Genomic DNA, 19,283 nt, shown 5'->3' on the forward strand with positions numbered 1-19,283 from the left:
TGCAGTGGGAAGCGTTCCATGACGCTTAAAAGACCGTGTGAGCTGCAGCCACAGCTATAGCAGCTTAAATGTCACAGGAATTTACACTTCATTGTGGTTTCTTTTACACTAGAGGGGCAACAAAACGCATGTCTAATCCTAATAAAGATAAACCAGACAGGTGGTTCCGCAGTGCCTTCGCTGTGGGAGAAGGAAACCCAACAGAGTGCAAGACACATACTGGAAGGATGAGTGAATGAGAGAAGAGAGAGTGTTTGTGACAACAAACGCAGAGGTTGCCATACTCTCTTAGCCTTAAAGGGATAGTTCACCAAAAAAAAAATTTTTTTTTTACTTGCCCTCATGTTGTTCCAAACCAGTGTGACTTACTTTCTTCTGTGGAACACAAAAGGAGATGTAAGGTAGAATATTAGCCTCAGTCACCATTTACTTTCATTGCATCTTTCTTCTATACAATGATTAATCGACTGTTAGTGATTGTGTCTCTCTAAGTGATCAAAGACTGCAGTTTTGAAACTACAGCAAATGTTTTTTGCTTTTGTTGTGTTTTTTTTTTTTTTTTATTCCTGCAATTTGTCCCGAAACTTATCAGATGACCAAATCATCACCAAAACTGTACAGTGTGCACTGAGCATTAGCCATAAGGGAAGCCTTCAGAGTGTAAATATTGTGAACATTTTGCTGTGTATGTGTGTTTTTTTTTTTTTTTTTTAACAGTAAAAAACATTTCCTAATTAGTGTCAGAGGCTGATGAGATAAGCAGGTAGTTATTTTCTGCAGGGGATGGTTTTGCTAGTGGCATCCTTCGAGAATGTGTGGTGTGTGCATGCTTTTGATTTCATGTGTGTGAGCGTGTCTGTATGCAGTTTGTCATAGTTTATCACTGTCAGCTGTGACATTTTTATGGATTCTGGCATCATCTCTCTTGTGCTTTATATATATATATATATATATATATATATATATACAAAACACACTCACTCTGACACAGTTCTTATCTTTTCCCACTTATTAGTGGTGCTTGTTAATGCAAATGTCACTATTACAATTTATCACAATTATGGTAAGGGTTTTTGAATCCCAAGCATTACATTTTGGTGCTTAACTCATCCTGTAATGGTTTTTTTTGTTTGTTTGTTTGTTTGTTTGTTTTTTGCCACATACTGTAAATGATTGATTCCTCAAAATGTGCAGTTTTTTGAGGAGAGGTGTGCTATAACTTTTCTAAGCAACTACAATTTTCGACTAGTGGATGATAAAACAGGTACAAAAAAGCCCTTATATTTTAACGTGAAGAATGAGAACATCATTTCAACTTGGGGGTGGGCTCTTATGACTTGGACCTAAGTCACCACCCAAAAGATTTTAGCTACCCTGCTGAAAAAAAAAACAACATATTTAACCAGCCTAATTGGTTTTAGCTGGTCTCCCAGCCTGACCAGCTGACGAGAGCCCCAAAACCTAATTAAAACAGCCTAAAACAAGCTTAGGCAGGTTTAAGATGTTTTTTTGTTTTTTGTAACAGTGAACCACCTAGCAAAACACCCTAGCAACTCCATAGCAACACCCTGGCAACCATTTTCTTATATTTTCCTCAGAACATGTAGTATATAGTTTTCTTTGCATCTTTGCAACTCACAGACATGCCCCACCAGCTCTCTCCACCTATTTTCTCATTCCTTGTGAACCTCCTTCCAGCCCTGTTCCCCTGGCTCTCTTCAAAGAGATCATTTCCAGTCCCCTCACAACATTTTCTCATCCTTAATGTGTGTCTTCATCTTGCACTTATGCCTGAAATCCCACCCAAACCCCTCTCCCCTCTCCCCTCAGGTCATCCCATTGTCCAACTGCATAATTACCTCATTAGGCTTGTTAGCATTGTTTATGACCCTGTATCTTTGCCTCCATCTGATCTTTCTCCCTCCTCTCATCTCTCTTTTTCTTTGTCCCATAATCTCCTTCATTTTTCAGTGTACCCCTGATTTGCCACCATTAGGTCCTTGGTTAAATATAACTCTCTCTCCTCTACACTCTTCTATGCCCTTTCATCTCCCATTGCTCACTCAAAGTGTGTGTGTGTAATAACATCTCTCAAGTTTGTTGTTGTTTATCTCTTTTTTCCCTAAAGTGTGTGTCAAAATACTGAGCAGTTGATTTTGCATTGCAGCCACATAGACTTTTCCACTGCAGGAACACATCAACCTCACAAACACAGCAGTTCTGGTTTTGCATTCAGCCCCAGTTATATTCTGACAGCAAGAATACAATCTTCCTTGCATATGCAAGAAGGAGCAAGGGAAAACTGAGATCCCTAAGAAAGGAGCACACAGATGAACACACACTGCTTGAAAGCAAAGTAAGCAAAGCTTAGCTATGATAATGTTTCTAGTAATTAAACTATAATGTATCCAACGTTCAAAGCTGGGTGCACAGACATGAAGGAAATAAGATATTAGAGAGTATTTCTGAATATAAATGTCTCACTTTTGCCTTGCTGCAGTGTTATAAATATGATTTACCCAAGGAGGATGTGATCCTGGACCAAAATCCTTATTGGTTCTGCAACAACACTGCTGTCATCCAATCAGATTTTAAGGTTTGGTTTTGGGGTTTGAACTTTTTAAGGTCCTTTTTAAGATTTGTGTCAATGTTAACCAATGCACTGAACAAAGCACCAAGCTATCACTGTTGAAAAGACCAGCATATGTTGTGATTTGCATGATGCATAATTATTTGGGCAGTGCCGTGCGAAAATCAAAACAAGATGGAAGAGAGATCCTGTGCTTATCCAGATATATTGAGCTATATGACACAACATTGAAGGCTATCATGACATTAAAGTGATAGTTCACCCAATATGAAAATTATTTCATTATTTTCTCACCCTCATGCCATCCCAGATGTGTATGACTTTCTTCTGCAGAACACAAATATTTGTTAGAATATTTCAGCTCTCTAGGTCCATACAATGCCAGTTACATACTGTAAAGGCAGCATAAAAGTAATCCATATGACTCCAGTGGTTAAATTCATATCTTCAGAAGCGATATGATATGAAACAGATCAATATTTAAGTACTATTTTACTATAAATCTCCACTTTCACTTTTAGATTCTGAAAGTGAAGTGGTGATTTATAATTTTAAAAAGGGTTTAAATATTAATCTGTTTCTCAAGCAAAGTGATCACATCGCTTCAGGCGACATACATTAAACCACTGAAGTTGTATGGAATACTTTTATGCTGCCATTATCTGATTTTTGGAACTTCAAAGACTTGGTCACCATTCACTTCCATTGAAAAGACATGCAGTGCTGATATATTCTTCTAAAAATCTTCATTTGTGTTCAGCAGAAGAAAGAAAGTCATACACATCTGGGATGGCATGAGGGTGAGTAGGAAATGAGAGAATTTTCATTTTTGAATATTGTGAACTATCCCTTTAAGAGAAAACATTTTCTGCTGTCAAAGCAATTCCGGCAAATAGGAATCTTTTCTAAGCTCAAATGTATGTTACAGTACCTCTTTCAATTGCTTTCAATAGTTTCACTGTTTACTGTGAACACTTTCCGCTTTCTTGCTACCTAAGCAACCTTGTAAAAACCCCCATCTGTGATGTTATATGCAACTCATATAATGTGGAGGTGAAAGCAGCGCATCGCATTAGTAATGAGGGGTTTTGTCATCTTATTATTTGTCAACTTATTATTTCTCTGATTATAAGGGAAGGTTGGGGTCAGTGTCAGGGTCGGGATTTATGGTTAGTATTAGGGCTATGTCCTTTTGGGTACATGATGTTGTGCGCTGGAGTGTATGAATCACAGTGGTTTTTTAAGGCTGTGGGCAGGACTTCTGCTTATTTGGCAACAAAAGTGTGTGGTTTAGTCAAACATCACATCACACTTCAGCAGTACATCACAACTGCTGCACCAACACTTCAATTAATATCCAATTAATTCAAATGTGTTTCCTTGCTATTTCAGAAAAATGACAGCTGAAATTTGTCATTTGAAATGTGTGATTCATTCTTATTCTCTTTCTCTTCACTTGAAAATTATTAACCAACACAGCTAATCGATTCTAGACAGATGTGTTGTATCTTTCCTTGGTCCTGAATAGCCCTACCATCCTCAGGCTTTAATGTGCGTTTCTGGGTGGTTGGTGGGTGTAGTGTGAAATAGGAAGACGCAGTAGGTGAGACTACATTAGCAGTGTGCATTGGGATCACATTCACTAGTGCACTGATCAGGGGCGGCCTGGCACTGATCCAGAAGTAATGAATATATCATGCCTGACATAATGATTTTGACTCCACTAGAACAAACACTCAAACCCCTGGCCTGTCACACAACCCTACACACACACACATACCCTGCAGCTCCATTTATACAGTTATACCTCTGGAGTCTCAGTAAAGGACTGGAAAACACAGTTGGAGTCAAGACAAGACCATCAAAATCCAGACCAAGACAACACCCACTGAGACCCAGAACAACACTAGAGCCACTGAGATCTATTGAGATACAGACCCAGACTAGACCCATTTAGAGCAGGAAGCAGTGTCAATAAATGACAGTTAATTGAGTGGAAACACTGATTACAATCATCCAAAATAAAATATGACTTGAATGCGTGCTGTAGATTGCGTTGCATGTCACATTCGCAAGACGCAACACTGAAGCGACCTCGTGAAGCAGGCTTGACAAAATAAGGTGAGGGACCATCTCACTATAAACAACAGATCCAATCATTGCAAACACCATACAACATGACAACAAGCACTATGATCATCCATCTCGTACTAGTTGAAGTGAACCGGCCAGGACTCTCTTCTATCCCTTTTCAGACTTGTTAACAAGACAAAAACTGTAATGCTGTAATCTTATGCATATTGCATCATCTTATTCTGGCCAAGACCCTTTCATTCACATATAAAATATCTGACTGACATATTAAACCAATCACTCTTCACTTTCTTATGTAATGTTTTGAGGTGTGTATAACATCCGTGTGCATCACAAGTAGTTTGTCAAACATGTAGGGATATCTTGTTTATTTACAACTGTCTGCCTCAAACAAAAGACACTGTACCACGAACCTTGTATACTTTGGCAGGTTCTTAATCACAATAATGTTTAGGAGTTAACCAAATTAAAAGGCCTATAAATTTTTTCTTTGCATAACATTTATTTTTAATGTAGACTATATTTATTTCCTTTCATAATGAAATGCATTCAGCCTTAATTAATCTAGCCTAGTATGTCTCTTAAGAAACAGTACATCTCTTGGTCTAGACCAAGACTAGAACCACTGAGACTCAGACCAAGAGTAGAACCGTCGAGATCTAGACAAAGACTAGACCCACTGAGACTGAGACAGATCAAGATCTGTCTGTCGGAGGACCAGGCAATCCATTTTACTGTTTTTTAGCTCAGACCAACAGACCAAGACTAGACCCATCGAGATCCAAACCCAGACTAGACCCATCTAGACCTAGACCAAGACTAGACTGATTAGGACCATGACTAGACCCATCAAGTTCCAGACCCAGACTAGACCCCTCAAGACCTAAACCAAGACTAGACCCACTGGGAACAAGACTAGACCCATCAAGATCCAAACCCAGACTAGACCAATCAAGACCTTGACCAAGACTAGACCCATTGAGACCCAGACCCAGACTAGACCCATCAAGACCTAAACCAAAATTATACCCATTAGGACCAAGACTAGACCCATTGAGATCTAGACCCAGACTAGACCCATCAAAACCTAGACCAAGACTGACTGACAGAGACTCCGGCCAAGAGTAGAACCATCCAGATCTAGAACAAGACTAGATCCATTGAGATGGAGACAGATCAAGTTCTGTCAGTCCAAGGACCAGGCTGTTCATTCGACTCTTTATTAGCTCAGACCAACAGACCAAGACCAGACCCATTGGGACCAAGACTAGACCCATCGAGATACAAACCTAGACTAGACCCATCTAGACCCAGACTAGACCCATTTGGTTCAAGACTAGACCAATCGAGACCCAGACCAAGACTATACCCATCAAGACCTAGACTAAAACTAGACCCATTGAGATCCAGACGCAGACTAGACCCATCAAGACCTAGACCAAGACTAGACCTACTGAGACTCAGACTAAGAGTAGAACCATCCAGTTCTAGAACAAGACTAGACCCATTGAGACTCAGACTAGACCCATCGAGTTCCAGACCCAGACTAGACCCCTCAAGACCTAGACCAAAACTAGAGCCATTGGGACCAAGACTAGACCCCTCAAGACCTAGACCAAAACTAGAGCCATTGGGACCAAGACTAGACCCATCAAGATCCAAACCCAGACTAGACCAATCAAGACCTTGACCAAGACTAGACTCATTGAGACCCAGACCACAACTAGACCCATCAAGACCTAAACCAAAATTATACCCATTAGGACCAAGACTAGACCCATTGAGATCTAGACCCAGACTAGACCCATCAAAACCTAGACCAAGACTGACTGACAGAGACTCCGACCAAGAGTAGAACCATCCAGTTCTAAAACAAGACTAGACCCATTGATACTCAGACTAGACCCATCAAGTTCCAGACCCAGACTAGACCCCTCAAGACCTAGACCAAAACTAGAGCCATTGGGACCAAGAATAGACCCATCGAGGTCCAAACTAAAACTAGACCAATCAAGACCTTGAATGAGACTAGACCTACTGAGACTCAGACCAAGACTTGAACCATCCAGATCTAGAACAAGACTCGACCCATTGAGACTGAGACAGATCAAGACCTGTGTAGTGAGAATCACCCTGGCACCAATTGAAATGAACTGGGCCTCACACAAGACACAAAAATATGTGGTGATTTTTGATCACACATCACTTTAGGTGTATATATTTGTGATTATTAATATCAGACAGACCCTCCCTCCATCCTCGGGGCACCAGCTAAGGAGTTTCACCTTAACAGTAAAAGAATTATCTAAATGGACCATTCAATAAATTAGAAATATGTAAATTAGATGGAGCAGGTCATCTGATTAATCTGAAGGATTCATGAGTTTCAGCCTAGCCTTTAGAGCTCCTCTGTATCATCAACACAAGGATCACACGGTTTTAATAAAATGAGTTTTATTTTCAAAAAGATAAACAAGAATAACTAACAAAACAACAAAATGGTACTAATATGCTAAAAGATAAAATAAATGTATAGGTACATAAAAGTGCATAGGATGGAAAGATGCAAGTGGTTTAATTGGATGTAGCAATGGCAAAGTATGAGTATTATCTTATAGAAAGATAAATTGCTGTTTCTCTGTTAATTAATAAGGTGAAAACCTTATTTCTATTAAAACAGATAACTAAAAGATTATTTGCAAAACATATGATACACAGGTTATGTAATCTAAAAACATTAGAAAATCATAAACTGATAGTCTACACTAATGACAAGGTCTCTGGAAAGAGGTTTAGTAGTGATATTTATGTTCTCCTTGATCGATCGATGAGTTCGCTGATGGCGACATCTTCCACTGGGGCTCAGGGCCATGTTACAGTGTGGAAGGATCTGGATTCCATTTCAACAGCCTTGGACACGAAGGAGATGAGGAATGTTGATTTCCTGGTAGCACTGAGAGGGTTCTTGCAATCTGGAACATGCAGATATAGAGCCCTTATGTCAGTGCAAGATTCATCATGTGGAACATGCAGATGCACAGAAACTTGAAGAGAAGGTTTGCTCGCCAGAGCTAAACCTTGTCGCTGTAGTTATCTCCCTGGTATAGGGATTCCGAACTTGCCGTTGCAATAGTCTCTTGTTGTGAGACTTGGTACTTAGTCAATCTTCTTCTATCTCTTGGATGGAGACTAAGAGTGTTGGATGATCTGTTATCCTCTCTCTCATGGAGTGAGACTTAGCACGTTGGATGGTTTGTATTCTATTAACGACAATCCGGACGGGTACTCAGGATGTTGATTATTATTCTGTTATTGCTCTCAAACTCGAACAGCCGGGAACTCAGAACAAAAGTGTGGTCATCCGAAGGATAGTTTATACCTTCCTGATGAGGAGCAGATTTCAGTTTGGTGCTTCTTCTTTCAAGGTTATGATTGGCTGCTGAGATTGGAGGGGGCCCATACAGTGTAATCCAGCTCCTTCCACACTGTAATGTGGCCCTGAGCCCCAGTGGAAGATGTCGCCATCAGCGAACTCATCGATCGATCAAGGAGAACATAAATATCACTACTAAACCCTCCCTTCTCTGTGTGGAACATTTGCATATTTTAAAGTTCATAGTTAGAACAATGTCTTTAAAGTTTCATCTATGCATTGTTCCTTTTCTAAACCTCTTCAAAAATACTCTTGGCTTTTTTTCTGAAGATACAAAGACCAAACATGATATTGAAAGATTAAATGTTACGCATACATTAATTTATACCACCATAGTTCATTTTGTGTGAACTATTGTGCTAATTGAACAACTGCAATTTACATAAACAGTTCTGTGAACAAACATGGAGTGGATGTGTTGCAGTTGGTGTCCATATTTGGAATAAAAGTTTGTTTGTAAAGATTAGTCTTTGTGGCTTCTTTGTTTCAGCTTTTGCAACATGGTAAGTAAATGCTGCTTTGAGAGGTAATGAAGATATTTATGGCTCTTATCACCTCTTGTATTAGGTCAAACCTTAGGATGAGGGGTTTAGGATGTTGCTTAGGATCCACTTGTGAACCAATGAGAAGTCTTTTCCAACGTGTTGGAAGGTCCTTCCTGCCTTGTGAGGGGTGTCTGGCAGTTGTCCGAGTAGCTTAACTGATGGCAGTGCTTGACACATGTTTCTGTTGGTCCTGCCATGATCCAGTCAAAATGAAGCAACTTTCTTAGCCTTGAAGGTTAGAGAGGGGCTCTGCCATAAACTGGCTCCTGAAATGTCATCTGGTCCAATTGTTCACCACACCTGTCAGTCCAAGAACCAGGCTGTCCATTTGACTGTTTATTTGCTCAGACCAACAGAACAAGACTAGACCTATTAAGACTCATATTGGATCAAGACTAGAATAGAAATTCCACATTATAAAAAAAAAATTTACATTGTCAATTAAAAATTAAACTATGAGGTACACCATTAAATCTAAGAGGAGCTGGAGGGACATCTCCCTATGTGGGAACATAATGGAAGATAATGGAAATAGACTGTGGTCTTATCTGAGACCATAAGCTGAGAACCAGATCCAAACCCAGAGAAAAGCCACATTTATGTGGTCTAGATATATCTCAAAACAAAGACCACAAGATGAAGCCTCCAACTCTGCATGCTCACAGTATATCTACTGTATAGGCATATCTAACCCCACATAAAACGGAGAACCACAATAAGATAATTTTTATAAAACTTCTTCCCATTCTTTTACCTACATCTGTGCTAGGACATTAAAAATGGTACATCTCTTATATTCTAAACTTAGTTATGATAAGAAAAGAGTCATAGATCTATGATGCCTGGTGAGAACACATCTCTACAGTCAATAATCTACCAGACTGTCAGCCCACAGCCACAGCCCCATTCTAGTCCAGATCATCATGAAAAATCTTCCAAACAACAGATTTTCATCACAATGATGCATAAATGAAATCAAAATGATTCACAGCACTGTATACCAGCTCCACACCAGACCTTTGTGCATCATATGAAGGTTGCTTCATTGTTTAGGTAAAATTTGAATGAGTTTGGAGAGCTGCAAAATGTTGCCATTATGGGAAACCCAAGAGACTATCCAGAACTCCATCTTAACAGACTGCATACACAACTCTACGAGACTACAAAAAGACCTCTCACAAAGCAGAGATTCACTTTGTGTCAAGACATTCATATGGTCAATAATACTTCTTTCATTAAAAAGAGATAAGAGGAATGGGGAGATGCATTTTCAACAAAGAGATGGCTTTATTTCACCAAACTGTGGGAGGAAATGGGGAGGGGAGATGGTTATTAGGCTGCACTTGTCTTTAGCACAGCTGTATTTTCTCCTTTGCGTTTTTTACTTAGTTGCTTTATGTTGATGGTTACATCCTAGTTCCTTTAAATAAGATGGCTTGTTAAAAGTATTTCGAATGAGTTCTGCAGTCAAAATCTGGTAGTCAGGCCAATAAGGAGAGGAAAACCTTTATTGCAGTTCACTATGATGTGGGTTTAGTTTTGATTTATTGTCAAAACTTATGTCTGCTTTTTGGTGATTAAATTGAGAAGTGGCAGATTTAGTGTGACCTCTGTCAGCTTAGTTAATTTCATCAGCATATTCGGGGGCCTCTGTTTGAGACCGCTGCTATTACAGTCTCAATTGTATGATTGGCTTCATTTTGTGAAGCTTTATGTGCAAGGTTTAAAAAAATTGCAATTTATTCTCAAGAACCCATTACTTTGATTGCAGTGTAGAGAAGTGTTCAGCCTGGCAATGCATGAATACAGACATGGCCTTGGAGAAGAACACTCACTTGAGAGTGTAGAAAAAGAACAATAAAGAGGAACGTTGAAAGGTTCCCTGTTTAACTAATGCTTTCATATTAAAATGGACTATTTTTTATTGGGTTATAAATGAAATTCACTCTCTCCTCAGTTATAGTCACTCTCATGTGTTCTCTTGATTTCAAATCCCTGGTGCACTTGGTAGTGCTTTCTTCATCTTTGACATTTGAGGGTTTTATTCTGCAGTTCACTTACAGTGGACCCCCAACATATTTGGACACTTAAGCCACACTTAATAACATATGAATTTCATTGATAACCAAATATCAAACCAAACAGCATCTGCAAAAAAATTATGCTAGACCTTTTCTTGGAACTAACTTCTTAGCTATTTTTAACCAAATGATCCCAAGGCAATTTTAGTGAATGTTATTAATAATGTTATAAGTCAGTTCCATTCAGATTTACACAGGTGTCCTAACAGAGTAAACACAGGTAAAGTTCACTACGTTAACTGCGTGTTCTACTTAGTTTACAACCCTCTAAATTTCAAATAAATCTCTTGCATATGTGACCAAATTTCGCACTATGCAACTAACAAATGTCTATTAGCCACTGGCTAGTAATTGTTCAGATTTCACTAGCCAGTAATTGAATTGTGTAGTGGTGAAGAACTGAAGCACAGTGATACTTTTACTGAAAACAAGCTGGCATTTAAGAAGCTGGAATTAGCCTTGTCTTTTATTGCATGCAATGTCTCGTGAGCGCACACTCTGAAGGAAATTTACCTTATTTGGCTGAAGTGGGCTCTTGGGTTCTGTGAAAACGCGCTGTCACCATCGCTTTAGTTGAGCCGTGATATGCCATAGTTACTTTTACACTGCATTTAACAACGTCAACTCTGATTTTGCTTAACATTTTTTAAAATTGTTTTTACAACATTCTCCATTTTATAGCATGGCTACAGACAATTCACATGCCTGTTGGACGTCTGTTAGAGGGTAAAAGTGTTACAAAACTCGAGAGCTAGTAGATTTTAATTTGAGAAGTTTTACAATAAATATTTGTACACGTAAGTCAATACACATTATGCAAGTAAAAGTCTCCTTTTGGCTCGTTCCGTGTATTTTGTGTACATAGATGAGATCCACACACTCCACATTTTCATTTCATGTCTCTTTTAATATCCTTTCTGTATTTACAGTCAGTTGGTGATCAAAAAGTAAAAAAATAAACATGAATTCTTATCAAATTGTGCAGATGAGGGAAAAACCACAATGCAACTTCTCTCATTAATGTGCGCTGCGCTAATTCAACCATAAACATTTGCTCGCGGAGCTGCCGGTTTTCTTAAAGAGACAGTACCATTTTAGCGCTCGTTATACATATAAATGTAAATACTTGTAAATCATACAAGTGCATATAAACAAACTTAACAAAATGTAGTAATGTTGTAAGTGTAATAAATGTGTACATATAAATTTTTAAAGGGACAATTATACATTATGAAATATTTTAACTTCAACAAACAAATAGGCTCTTGCAGCATCTCTGCAGCTTTTTTACTAAACCTAATATTTTTACACGCACACACATTATATATATATATATATATAGTAGCACTTAAATAATTATTTTTATAATACAATTATTAAATTATTGTTATATTTGGAATTCTATTTTCATTATTATGCTCCAACCCTGAAACCTGAAATTTTTAAACAGTGACAACAGCTTGTATCATTACTATAAATGCAATTTCATGACATCACATAAATTGATAATGTGAAATTTGTACTTTAAAAAAAAGCTAAAATGTGATTGAAATGATAAAAGGTTAAATATGAAATAAAATTTACAATCTTGCAAATGTTATTGCATGGAGTCATATACATGAATACTTTATATATGTGATGATGCCCCTTTCTTGGTTTGCTTAATATCTTTTTCAGTTTTCAGTTGCATTACGCTTACATGTCGTCAAAAGTCTGCTGAGTAAAAATAAAAATGTACTAGCCAATGGCGATTCTTTCTCCAACTTATCCGTAGGATTGGTTTACCTGCCAGAAAGCCAAATGTTTATTCATTTTAAATACTACATCTATCGTTTTAACAGTTTTGCTTGAAAAGTGTGTATGTGCTAGCTTTCTTACAAACTGTCACTTGGTTTGTTATTTTGTGATCTAATAGGAGGACATTCATCTATTTTTAAATGTGGTTTATGTGTCCTGATACTTTTTGGGGCCATTGTATAACTAACCCATCTGCCCTTACCTCCCATCTTCCTCCTCCTCCTATCTTCTTATGAGCTCATGCAGAATCTTGAATAAGTTACAGGCACCTTTCCACCCACTGGTGTTCATTCTGCCCTAGCTATCCAGTTTTGTCACTGTGCATTTTTAAATCAGCCTAATGCATACTGCACCCCCCCCCCCCCTCCTCCAGATTTGTGTGATTGTCTCGCCCCTGCCACTGTAACCCTACCCCCCTGCCCCAGCCAACCCCATCAGTACTGTGGCAGCAGTAGGTTGAGAAGCCCTCTTCACTGCATGGGTAGTTAAAATGCTGTTGTGGGTGATTTTTCCCCACCATGCGTGATGTGGTAGGAGGATGCTAGCGACACCAAGGCCCTCAGGCGATAACAGGTGGCTGTGGAGACTTGCAGGCTGTGCTGTTTCTCCCCAGAACTCCTCTTTAACTGGCACATGCACAACAGATGCTCCACATTTACTGCCCATTTACAGTTTTGAAAAAAAAAGCTGCAAATGATGACAGAATTTTTCTATCTTTGGGTGAACTATCCCTTTAAACAATTTCTGAGAGTGAAAACTGATACAGAAGATGGCAAGTTAAGTTTTCAGGAATATCATGTTAACCTCTAAATAACGTTTTACTAACATTAAGAAAATCAGACATTTTCACGTTTCCAAAACCACAACATGAGGATGTTTTGCCTGGTGTGCATGTCAAAAGACGGTCACCAAGGAGACAGGTGCTGAAGGTGATGGCTCTTTTCCTTGGCCTTTCTTTTCATAGCCCCCTCCCAGCTCCTGTACACGCCCTTCTCTTGTTGACCTTGCACCCATTCTCTGCCTCTCCAAAGACAGCATAAGTGCACATATATTATCAGCCTGCGGAAGGGCTTTGCCTGTCAAATGTGACCCCACCCTCCTTCTCTTCTCTCATCGCTCCTAAATCTCTCCAGCTCATCCATCCATCTGTGCATACAGCTCAATTAAAGCCTCTGCCTCTAAGGGGAAGATTTTGTAGTGGGAGATAATATTTTTCCTTGCAAAGCCAGTGTTTGTGCGGCAGGTAATGTACCAGAAATCTGAGCAGAGAATGGATGATTCTCATACAGTATTTATTTCAAGAAGTCCACACTCGCATGGCTCAAGCACCTGTATGTAAACACCCTGCCAATAATCAATTCCGAGCAATTTATCTTGGAAAGTCGTTGTTGGAAAGAGCGACAGGTCATTCCTCAAAATTCCTTTGCTAAGGATTTCCAACAATGAGAAGTACTATGGCACTGTGCACTACGGTACTTTTTTTAGTGCAATGCTAGAATATCCAATGATAGAACTTTTTTGTCATGATGATGTAACGTCAGTAAAATTTGATCATACTAAAATCATGATAGCACATAATGTTTACAGTCTTGTGGCTATACTTTTGAAACTGTGTGTATTTTAACGTATATTGACTGGCCCCATTCACTTCCATCATAAGTGCCTTACAAAAACAGTGTTTATATATATAAACAAGGGACATGTCAAAATTATTTTTTGTGATAATCAACATTATGCCACAAATGCTGTTGATTAAGTTTACCTTCTATTAAACCCAGAACATTCCTTTAAAGGGATAGTTCACCCAAATATGAAACTTCTCTCATCATTTACTCAACCTCATGCCATCCCAGATGTGTATGACTTACTTTATTCTGCAGAACACAAAAAATAGAATAATTATATAGAATAATATCTCAGTTCTGTAGGTCCATTCAATGCAAGTGAATGGTGACCAGAACTTTGAATCTCCAAAACTCACATAAAGGCCACACAAAAGTAATCCATAAGTCTCCAGTGGTTAAATATGTCTTCAGAAGTGGTGTGATAAGCGTGGGTGAGAAACAGATCAATATTTAAGTCCTTTTTTCTTGTAAATCTCCACTTTCACTTTTTGAAAAAGGACGCATGGTGAAAAAGGCCTTAAATATTGATCTGTTTCTCACCCACACCTATTATATCGTGGATTTAAGTCTTATGGATTACCTTTATGCTGACTTTCTGTGATTTTTAGAACTTCTGGTCACCATTCACTTGCATTGTATTGTACAGAAATATTATTCTAAAAATCTTTGTTTGTGTTCTGCAGAAGAAAGAAAGTGATACACATCTGGGATGGCATGAATGTGAGTAAATGATGAGAGAATTTTCATTTTTGGGTGAACTGTCCCTTTAATGTAGTAATTCCTGCTAGGGCCATAACCACCATAGACTTTGAGAAGGATGCATCCCCCCAATATTCAAATTAACGGCCGATCAATATAGGTTTATCAATTACCCATTCTCACAATTTTAGCTTGAATATTTGGCCACTGTAACAGGGTTGAAATGGGAAAGGAGGCGGCGAGAACCGGCTGAACAATCGAAGTAATATTTTAATAGGAACTTAAACAAAAAGACACAAAAACATAAATGCACACATGGCATCTGCATGTGGCTCTCTCTCTCCCGAACTGCTGCATTCCGCTGCACTTATCCCACTCTTCGGCTGATTATCCCGATTGGGGGACGGGCATGTGTAGTCACGGCCCGGCCCCACCCTCCTCCTCATCACAGCCACATTCTTGCTCAGTACCATGGTATTACCATCTCATACCATCACTGTACCATGGTACTGCAACATTATGTAAATAAATAATGTTCTTTAATTTTATGGTAAATGACAAGTGTGCCAAAATACAACAAAGCATGTTATGCCATAAACTTTCCCAACAGAGTTGGCATGCTATCAGGTAAGTGTGTCTGCATTTAAACGATGGTGAAATAAATGCAAGCCCCACCCAACTTTCCTTTTATTTGGAAATGTATATTTACTGTATATTTGCTGCCTACCCCATCAAAGCATCGTTATTTCTGTTCTGAAACACACACACACCAGATATGCCCAATGCAAGGACATGGAGCAGCGGGCAGCACTGCAGACCACCAATACCATGGCACAATCATGAGTGATTCACACAATTACACAGCCAGCAAATTGATGGGGGAGGGAAGTGACAAAACCATAAAGATGATACATAAATTATTACTGCAACAACAATTCTAATACAACAATTATTATTATGAGTATAGAACAGTACAGCATGGTTCCCAGATCTTAACAGCGTATAATTATTTTGCAAAGCTGCTTTACCAAACAAGCAGAACTGGATTCTGCTGTTGGCATTATTAAAGTTAGTGTCATCAAACATAACAAATGTTGCATTATGCTTAGGTCAATATGAGTACTAAGCAGGATCAGTTAGCTGCAATATGCAACCAGATCAGCATTTGCAATGAGATATGTTCTAATATGCAAGTCAAGAGTGCACAGCCCTAAATATAAGATGATAACAGAGGAGCCTGTTGCTGATATCACATGGGATGTGTGCAAATCCACCAGAGAAATGTTTCTGTTTGTCGAGACAGGGAAACTCAAGGAGTGAGACTATATTTTCAAAGCACAATGCAAATAATTCATCTACAGAGAAAATATTCATCAACTCTTGCAACAATGCTGGCTTTTTGCCTTGTCCTCATTTAATGCACTGAAGTTTAAGAAAATATGACTTTCCATCTCCATGCTTACAGACCTTAATTATAGACAGAAAAAAAATACATTAATGCATATAACATTGCTGCTTTTTAAATGCCCATAGCGCTAGTATCAGAAATCACAGATCAAACCCACTGCAACATAATTTCACCTTAAGTCTCAAAGGTGTGATCATCTAACCATGAGAAAAGATCTGCAAAAACAAGCCAATTCTGTTTGACATCTATCAGACACTAAATGCTATTGACATTTCTCACTGACATCTTCTCATCTTACCTCTGCAGGTTCAAAACGGCTTCAGGTTTCCTTCTTTCTCTGGCAACTCTGAGCGTCTGACGTTTTTTCTGTCCCTGAAGATTCTTGTGTCTCTTGCTGTGTGTCAGATTGATTGTGGCCTCCCTTCAACGCTGATGCTGCAGTGCGAGGAAAACACACCCTCTCTGGCTCCCTCACTGCCTCTCCCTGCCTCTGATTGGCTGCCGTCTAGAGGCAGTGATATCACCCTTTTTTCTCCAGCTCCCTGCCTCTTTTCTCTCACTCTTCATCTCTCCCTCCCTCCCGTCATTCTCTGACCATTCCTTTATTGTCCTCATCCTTCTTTCCGCTCTGCATTCCCTTGGTGCCAAACGAAATATGTCCATAATTTCATCTGTGATTGGCAGGATCTGTTTGAAGGAGAGGGGGTAATTCAATCAAGCAGGGGAGTGATGTGATGTTAAATGCAGAGAGCTGTTCTACAGCACCATTAAAAGGATTTTAGCTGGTTGTCTGGTAGGCATGAGTAATAAGAATGAGAAATACATGTTATGCTAATTAGTGCATTGTTATGCAGCATTTATAGGGTGGCACACAAAGAGCTTTCTGTCGGCACCTCCCTCTCTTTCTGACGGTGGTCTGCTGAAACAGAGGATGCAGGAATGAGAGGTTAGATGGTGTGAAATTATAGAGATGGATAAAACAGAGAGGATTGTATGTTTTGTTGTCATTTACTCACCCTCATGGTATTCTAAATCCATATGTCTGTCTATCTTCAGTGCAACATATACGGTATGAGGAGAAAATTGTTTTTGTTGTTCTTTTCCATACAGTGAATGTAAATGGGGACCAGGGTCAGAAAAGAATGCGGGCTCGGGGCAAATATGCCACCAAAATTGACAAAATATACACCCAAAATTCTAAAAATGCCCCTGCAATGAATTGTTCTGTTGTGTTTGCAACATGTGGGATTTATTCTAGGTTTAGTTAAATATTTTATTACACAAAATATAAGTTGATAATGATTGAATTTTGTAGGTAACAACCTAATTGTTCAGATTGAAAATTTATTTTAATTAACTGATTAAAAAAAGTTAAAATGAAAGGATGACACATAGTGTGTTTTATATGGTTAGAAAAATACGCCCTCATAAATGTAAAAAAAAAAAAAAATGCCCCTGCAAATAAATTCAAGGGGGCAAATATTGCCCCTTAATAAAAAGTTAATTTCTGACATTGATGGGGACTGAGGCTGACAATACTTGACATTCTGCCTAACATCTCCTTTTGAATCCAGTGGGGAAAAAAAGCAATACAGGTTTGGAACAACCTGAGGGGGAGAAAATGAACAGAATTTTCATTTTTGAATGAACGAATCCCCTTTTAAATTCTGCTGTAATTCAAAATATTTAAATAATAAACCCAGTTTTAAAACAATTATTAAAAAATTATTCATTTATGTAGAAATGTTGACGAATGATTGCAATCCACCATATTCATATGTAGTAAAAAGAAAAGTTACTAACTGAGTAACACCTTATTCACATTAAAGGGATAGTTTACCCAAAAATGTAAATTCTCTCATTTACTCACCCTCATGCCATCCCAGATGTGTATGAATATTTAAGTAAATTTTTTTTTACTACTTTTTACTACTTCCACATTCTTCTTCTTTTGTTTTTGGCGATTCACATTCGTCATGCATATCGCCACCTACTGGGCAGAGAGGAGAATTTATAGTCAGGGATGGGGAGTAACAGAATATATGTAACAGCGTTATGTTTTTAAAATACAACATATGAGTAACTGTATTCCACTGCAGTTACAATTTAAATCTTTGCTCTGACAGATTAAATATAAATCCAATAAAAACATGATTACAAGGCGGTTTTTTGATTACAAAATGGTGTCCATTTTTTTATGAAGTTTGAGTGTTTTTACAAGAATAAAGTATGCTTATATGAGAAATAGCCTACTAAAAAATGTAGGCTGTAGCATCATATAGAAAACTACAAATAATAGATTTTCTGCCTCATTCTGTGAACAGAATCCACAAACAATCAGAAAAAGATGTTGTTGTGTTCACTTTGTGGGGTTTCCTGTAAAAAAAAAAAAAAAAAAAAAAAAAGAAAAATGAAATCCTTAAAATAAATTTACACTCCATAAAATATTTAGGCTTTTTCAGAGCATGTATTTTTTTAAGGTGTATTTTATTTTACTGTATTTGAAGTTTTTTTCACATTTTTTACTTGTTTGTTGTCAGAAACAAGTGAAAAAAATCTGCCATCGCTGAAGTTATACAAAGTACAGTATTTATACTACGTTACTGACGATGAGAAATCTAATGGAATACATTACAAATTACATTTAACAGCATGTATTCTGTAATCTGTAGTGGAATACATTTTAAAAATGTGCCTGTTTATAGTAAAAAAAATTACTAATTAAAAGTTTCTCATCCACACCTATCATATCGCTTCTAAATATATATGTTTAACTACTGGAGTCTTATGGATTACTTTTATGCTGCCTTTATATGCATTTTGGAGATTCAAAGTTCTGGCCACCATTCACTTGCACTGTATGGACCTACAGAGCTGAAATATTCTTCTAAAAATCTTCATTTGTGTTCAGCAGAAGAAATAAAGTCAAACACATCTAAGATGGCATGAGAGTGAGTAAATGATGAGCGAATTCAAATTTTTGTGTGAACTATTCCTTTAATGTTCCATTT

At 38.1% G+C, this 19,283-nt stretch overlaps 1 protein-coding gene across 1 annotated transcript in view; it reads right to left on the bottom strand.

Annotated features, from left to right (window-relative positions):
- The window catches only part of LOC127420133 (neural cell adhesion molecule L1-like), an 82,575-nt gene that overhangs the window by 61,855 nt on the left and 1,437 nt on the right, over positions 1–19,283 (bottom strand). Inside the window, exons 2-3 of the mRNA XM_051662164.1 lie at positions 18,143–18,265; positions 16,571–17,188 (exon numbers count right to left, since the gene is read on the bottom strand). The gene's annotated coding sequence lies outside the window, so the exon portion shown is untranslated. The remainder of the gene's footprint in view (positions 1–16,570; positions 17,189–18,142; positions 18,266–19,283) is intronic.

The sequence above is a fragment of the Myxocyprinus asiaticus genome, chromosome 29, assembly GCF_019703515.2.
Source record: "Myxocyprinus asiaticus isolate MX2 ecotype Aquarium Trade chromosome 29, UBuf_Myxa_2, whole genome shotgun sequence".
NCBI lineage: Eukaryota > Metazoa > Chordata > Actinopteri > Cypriniformes > Catostomidae > Myxocyprinus > Myxocyprinus asiaticus.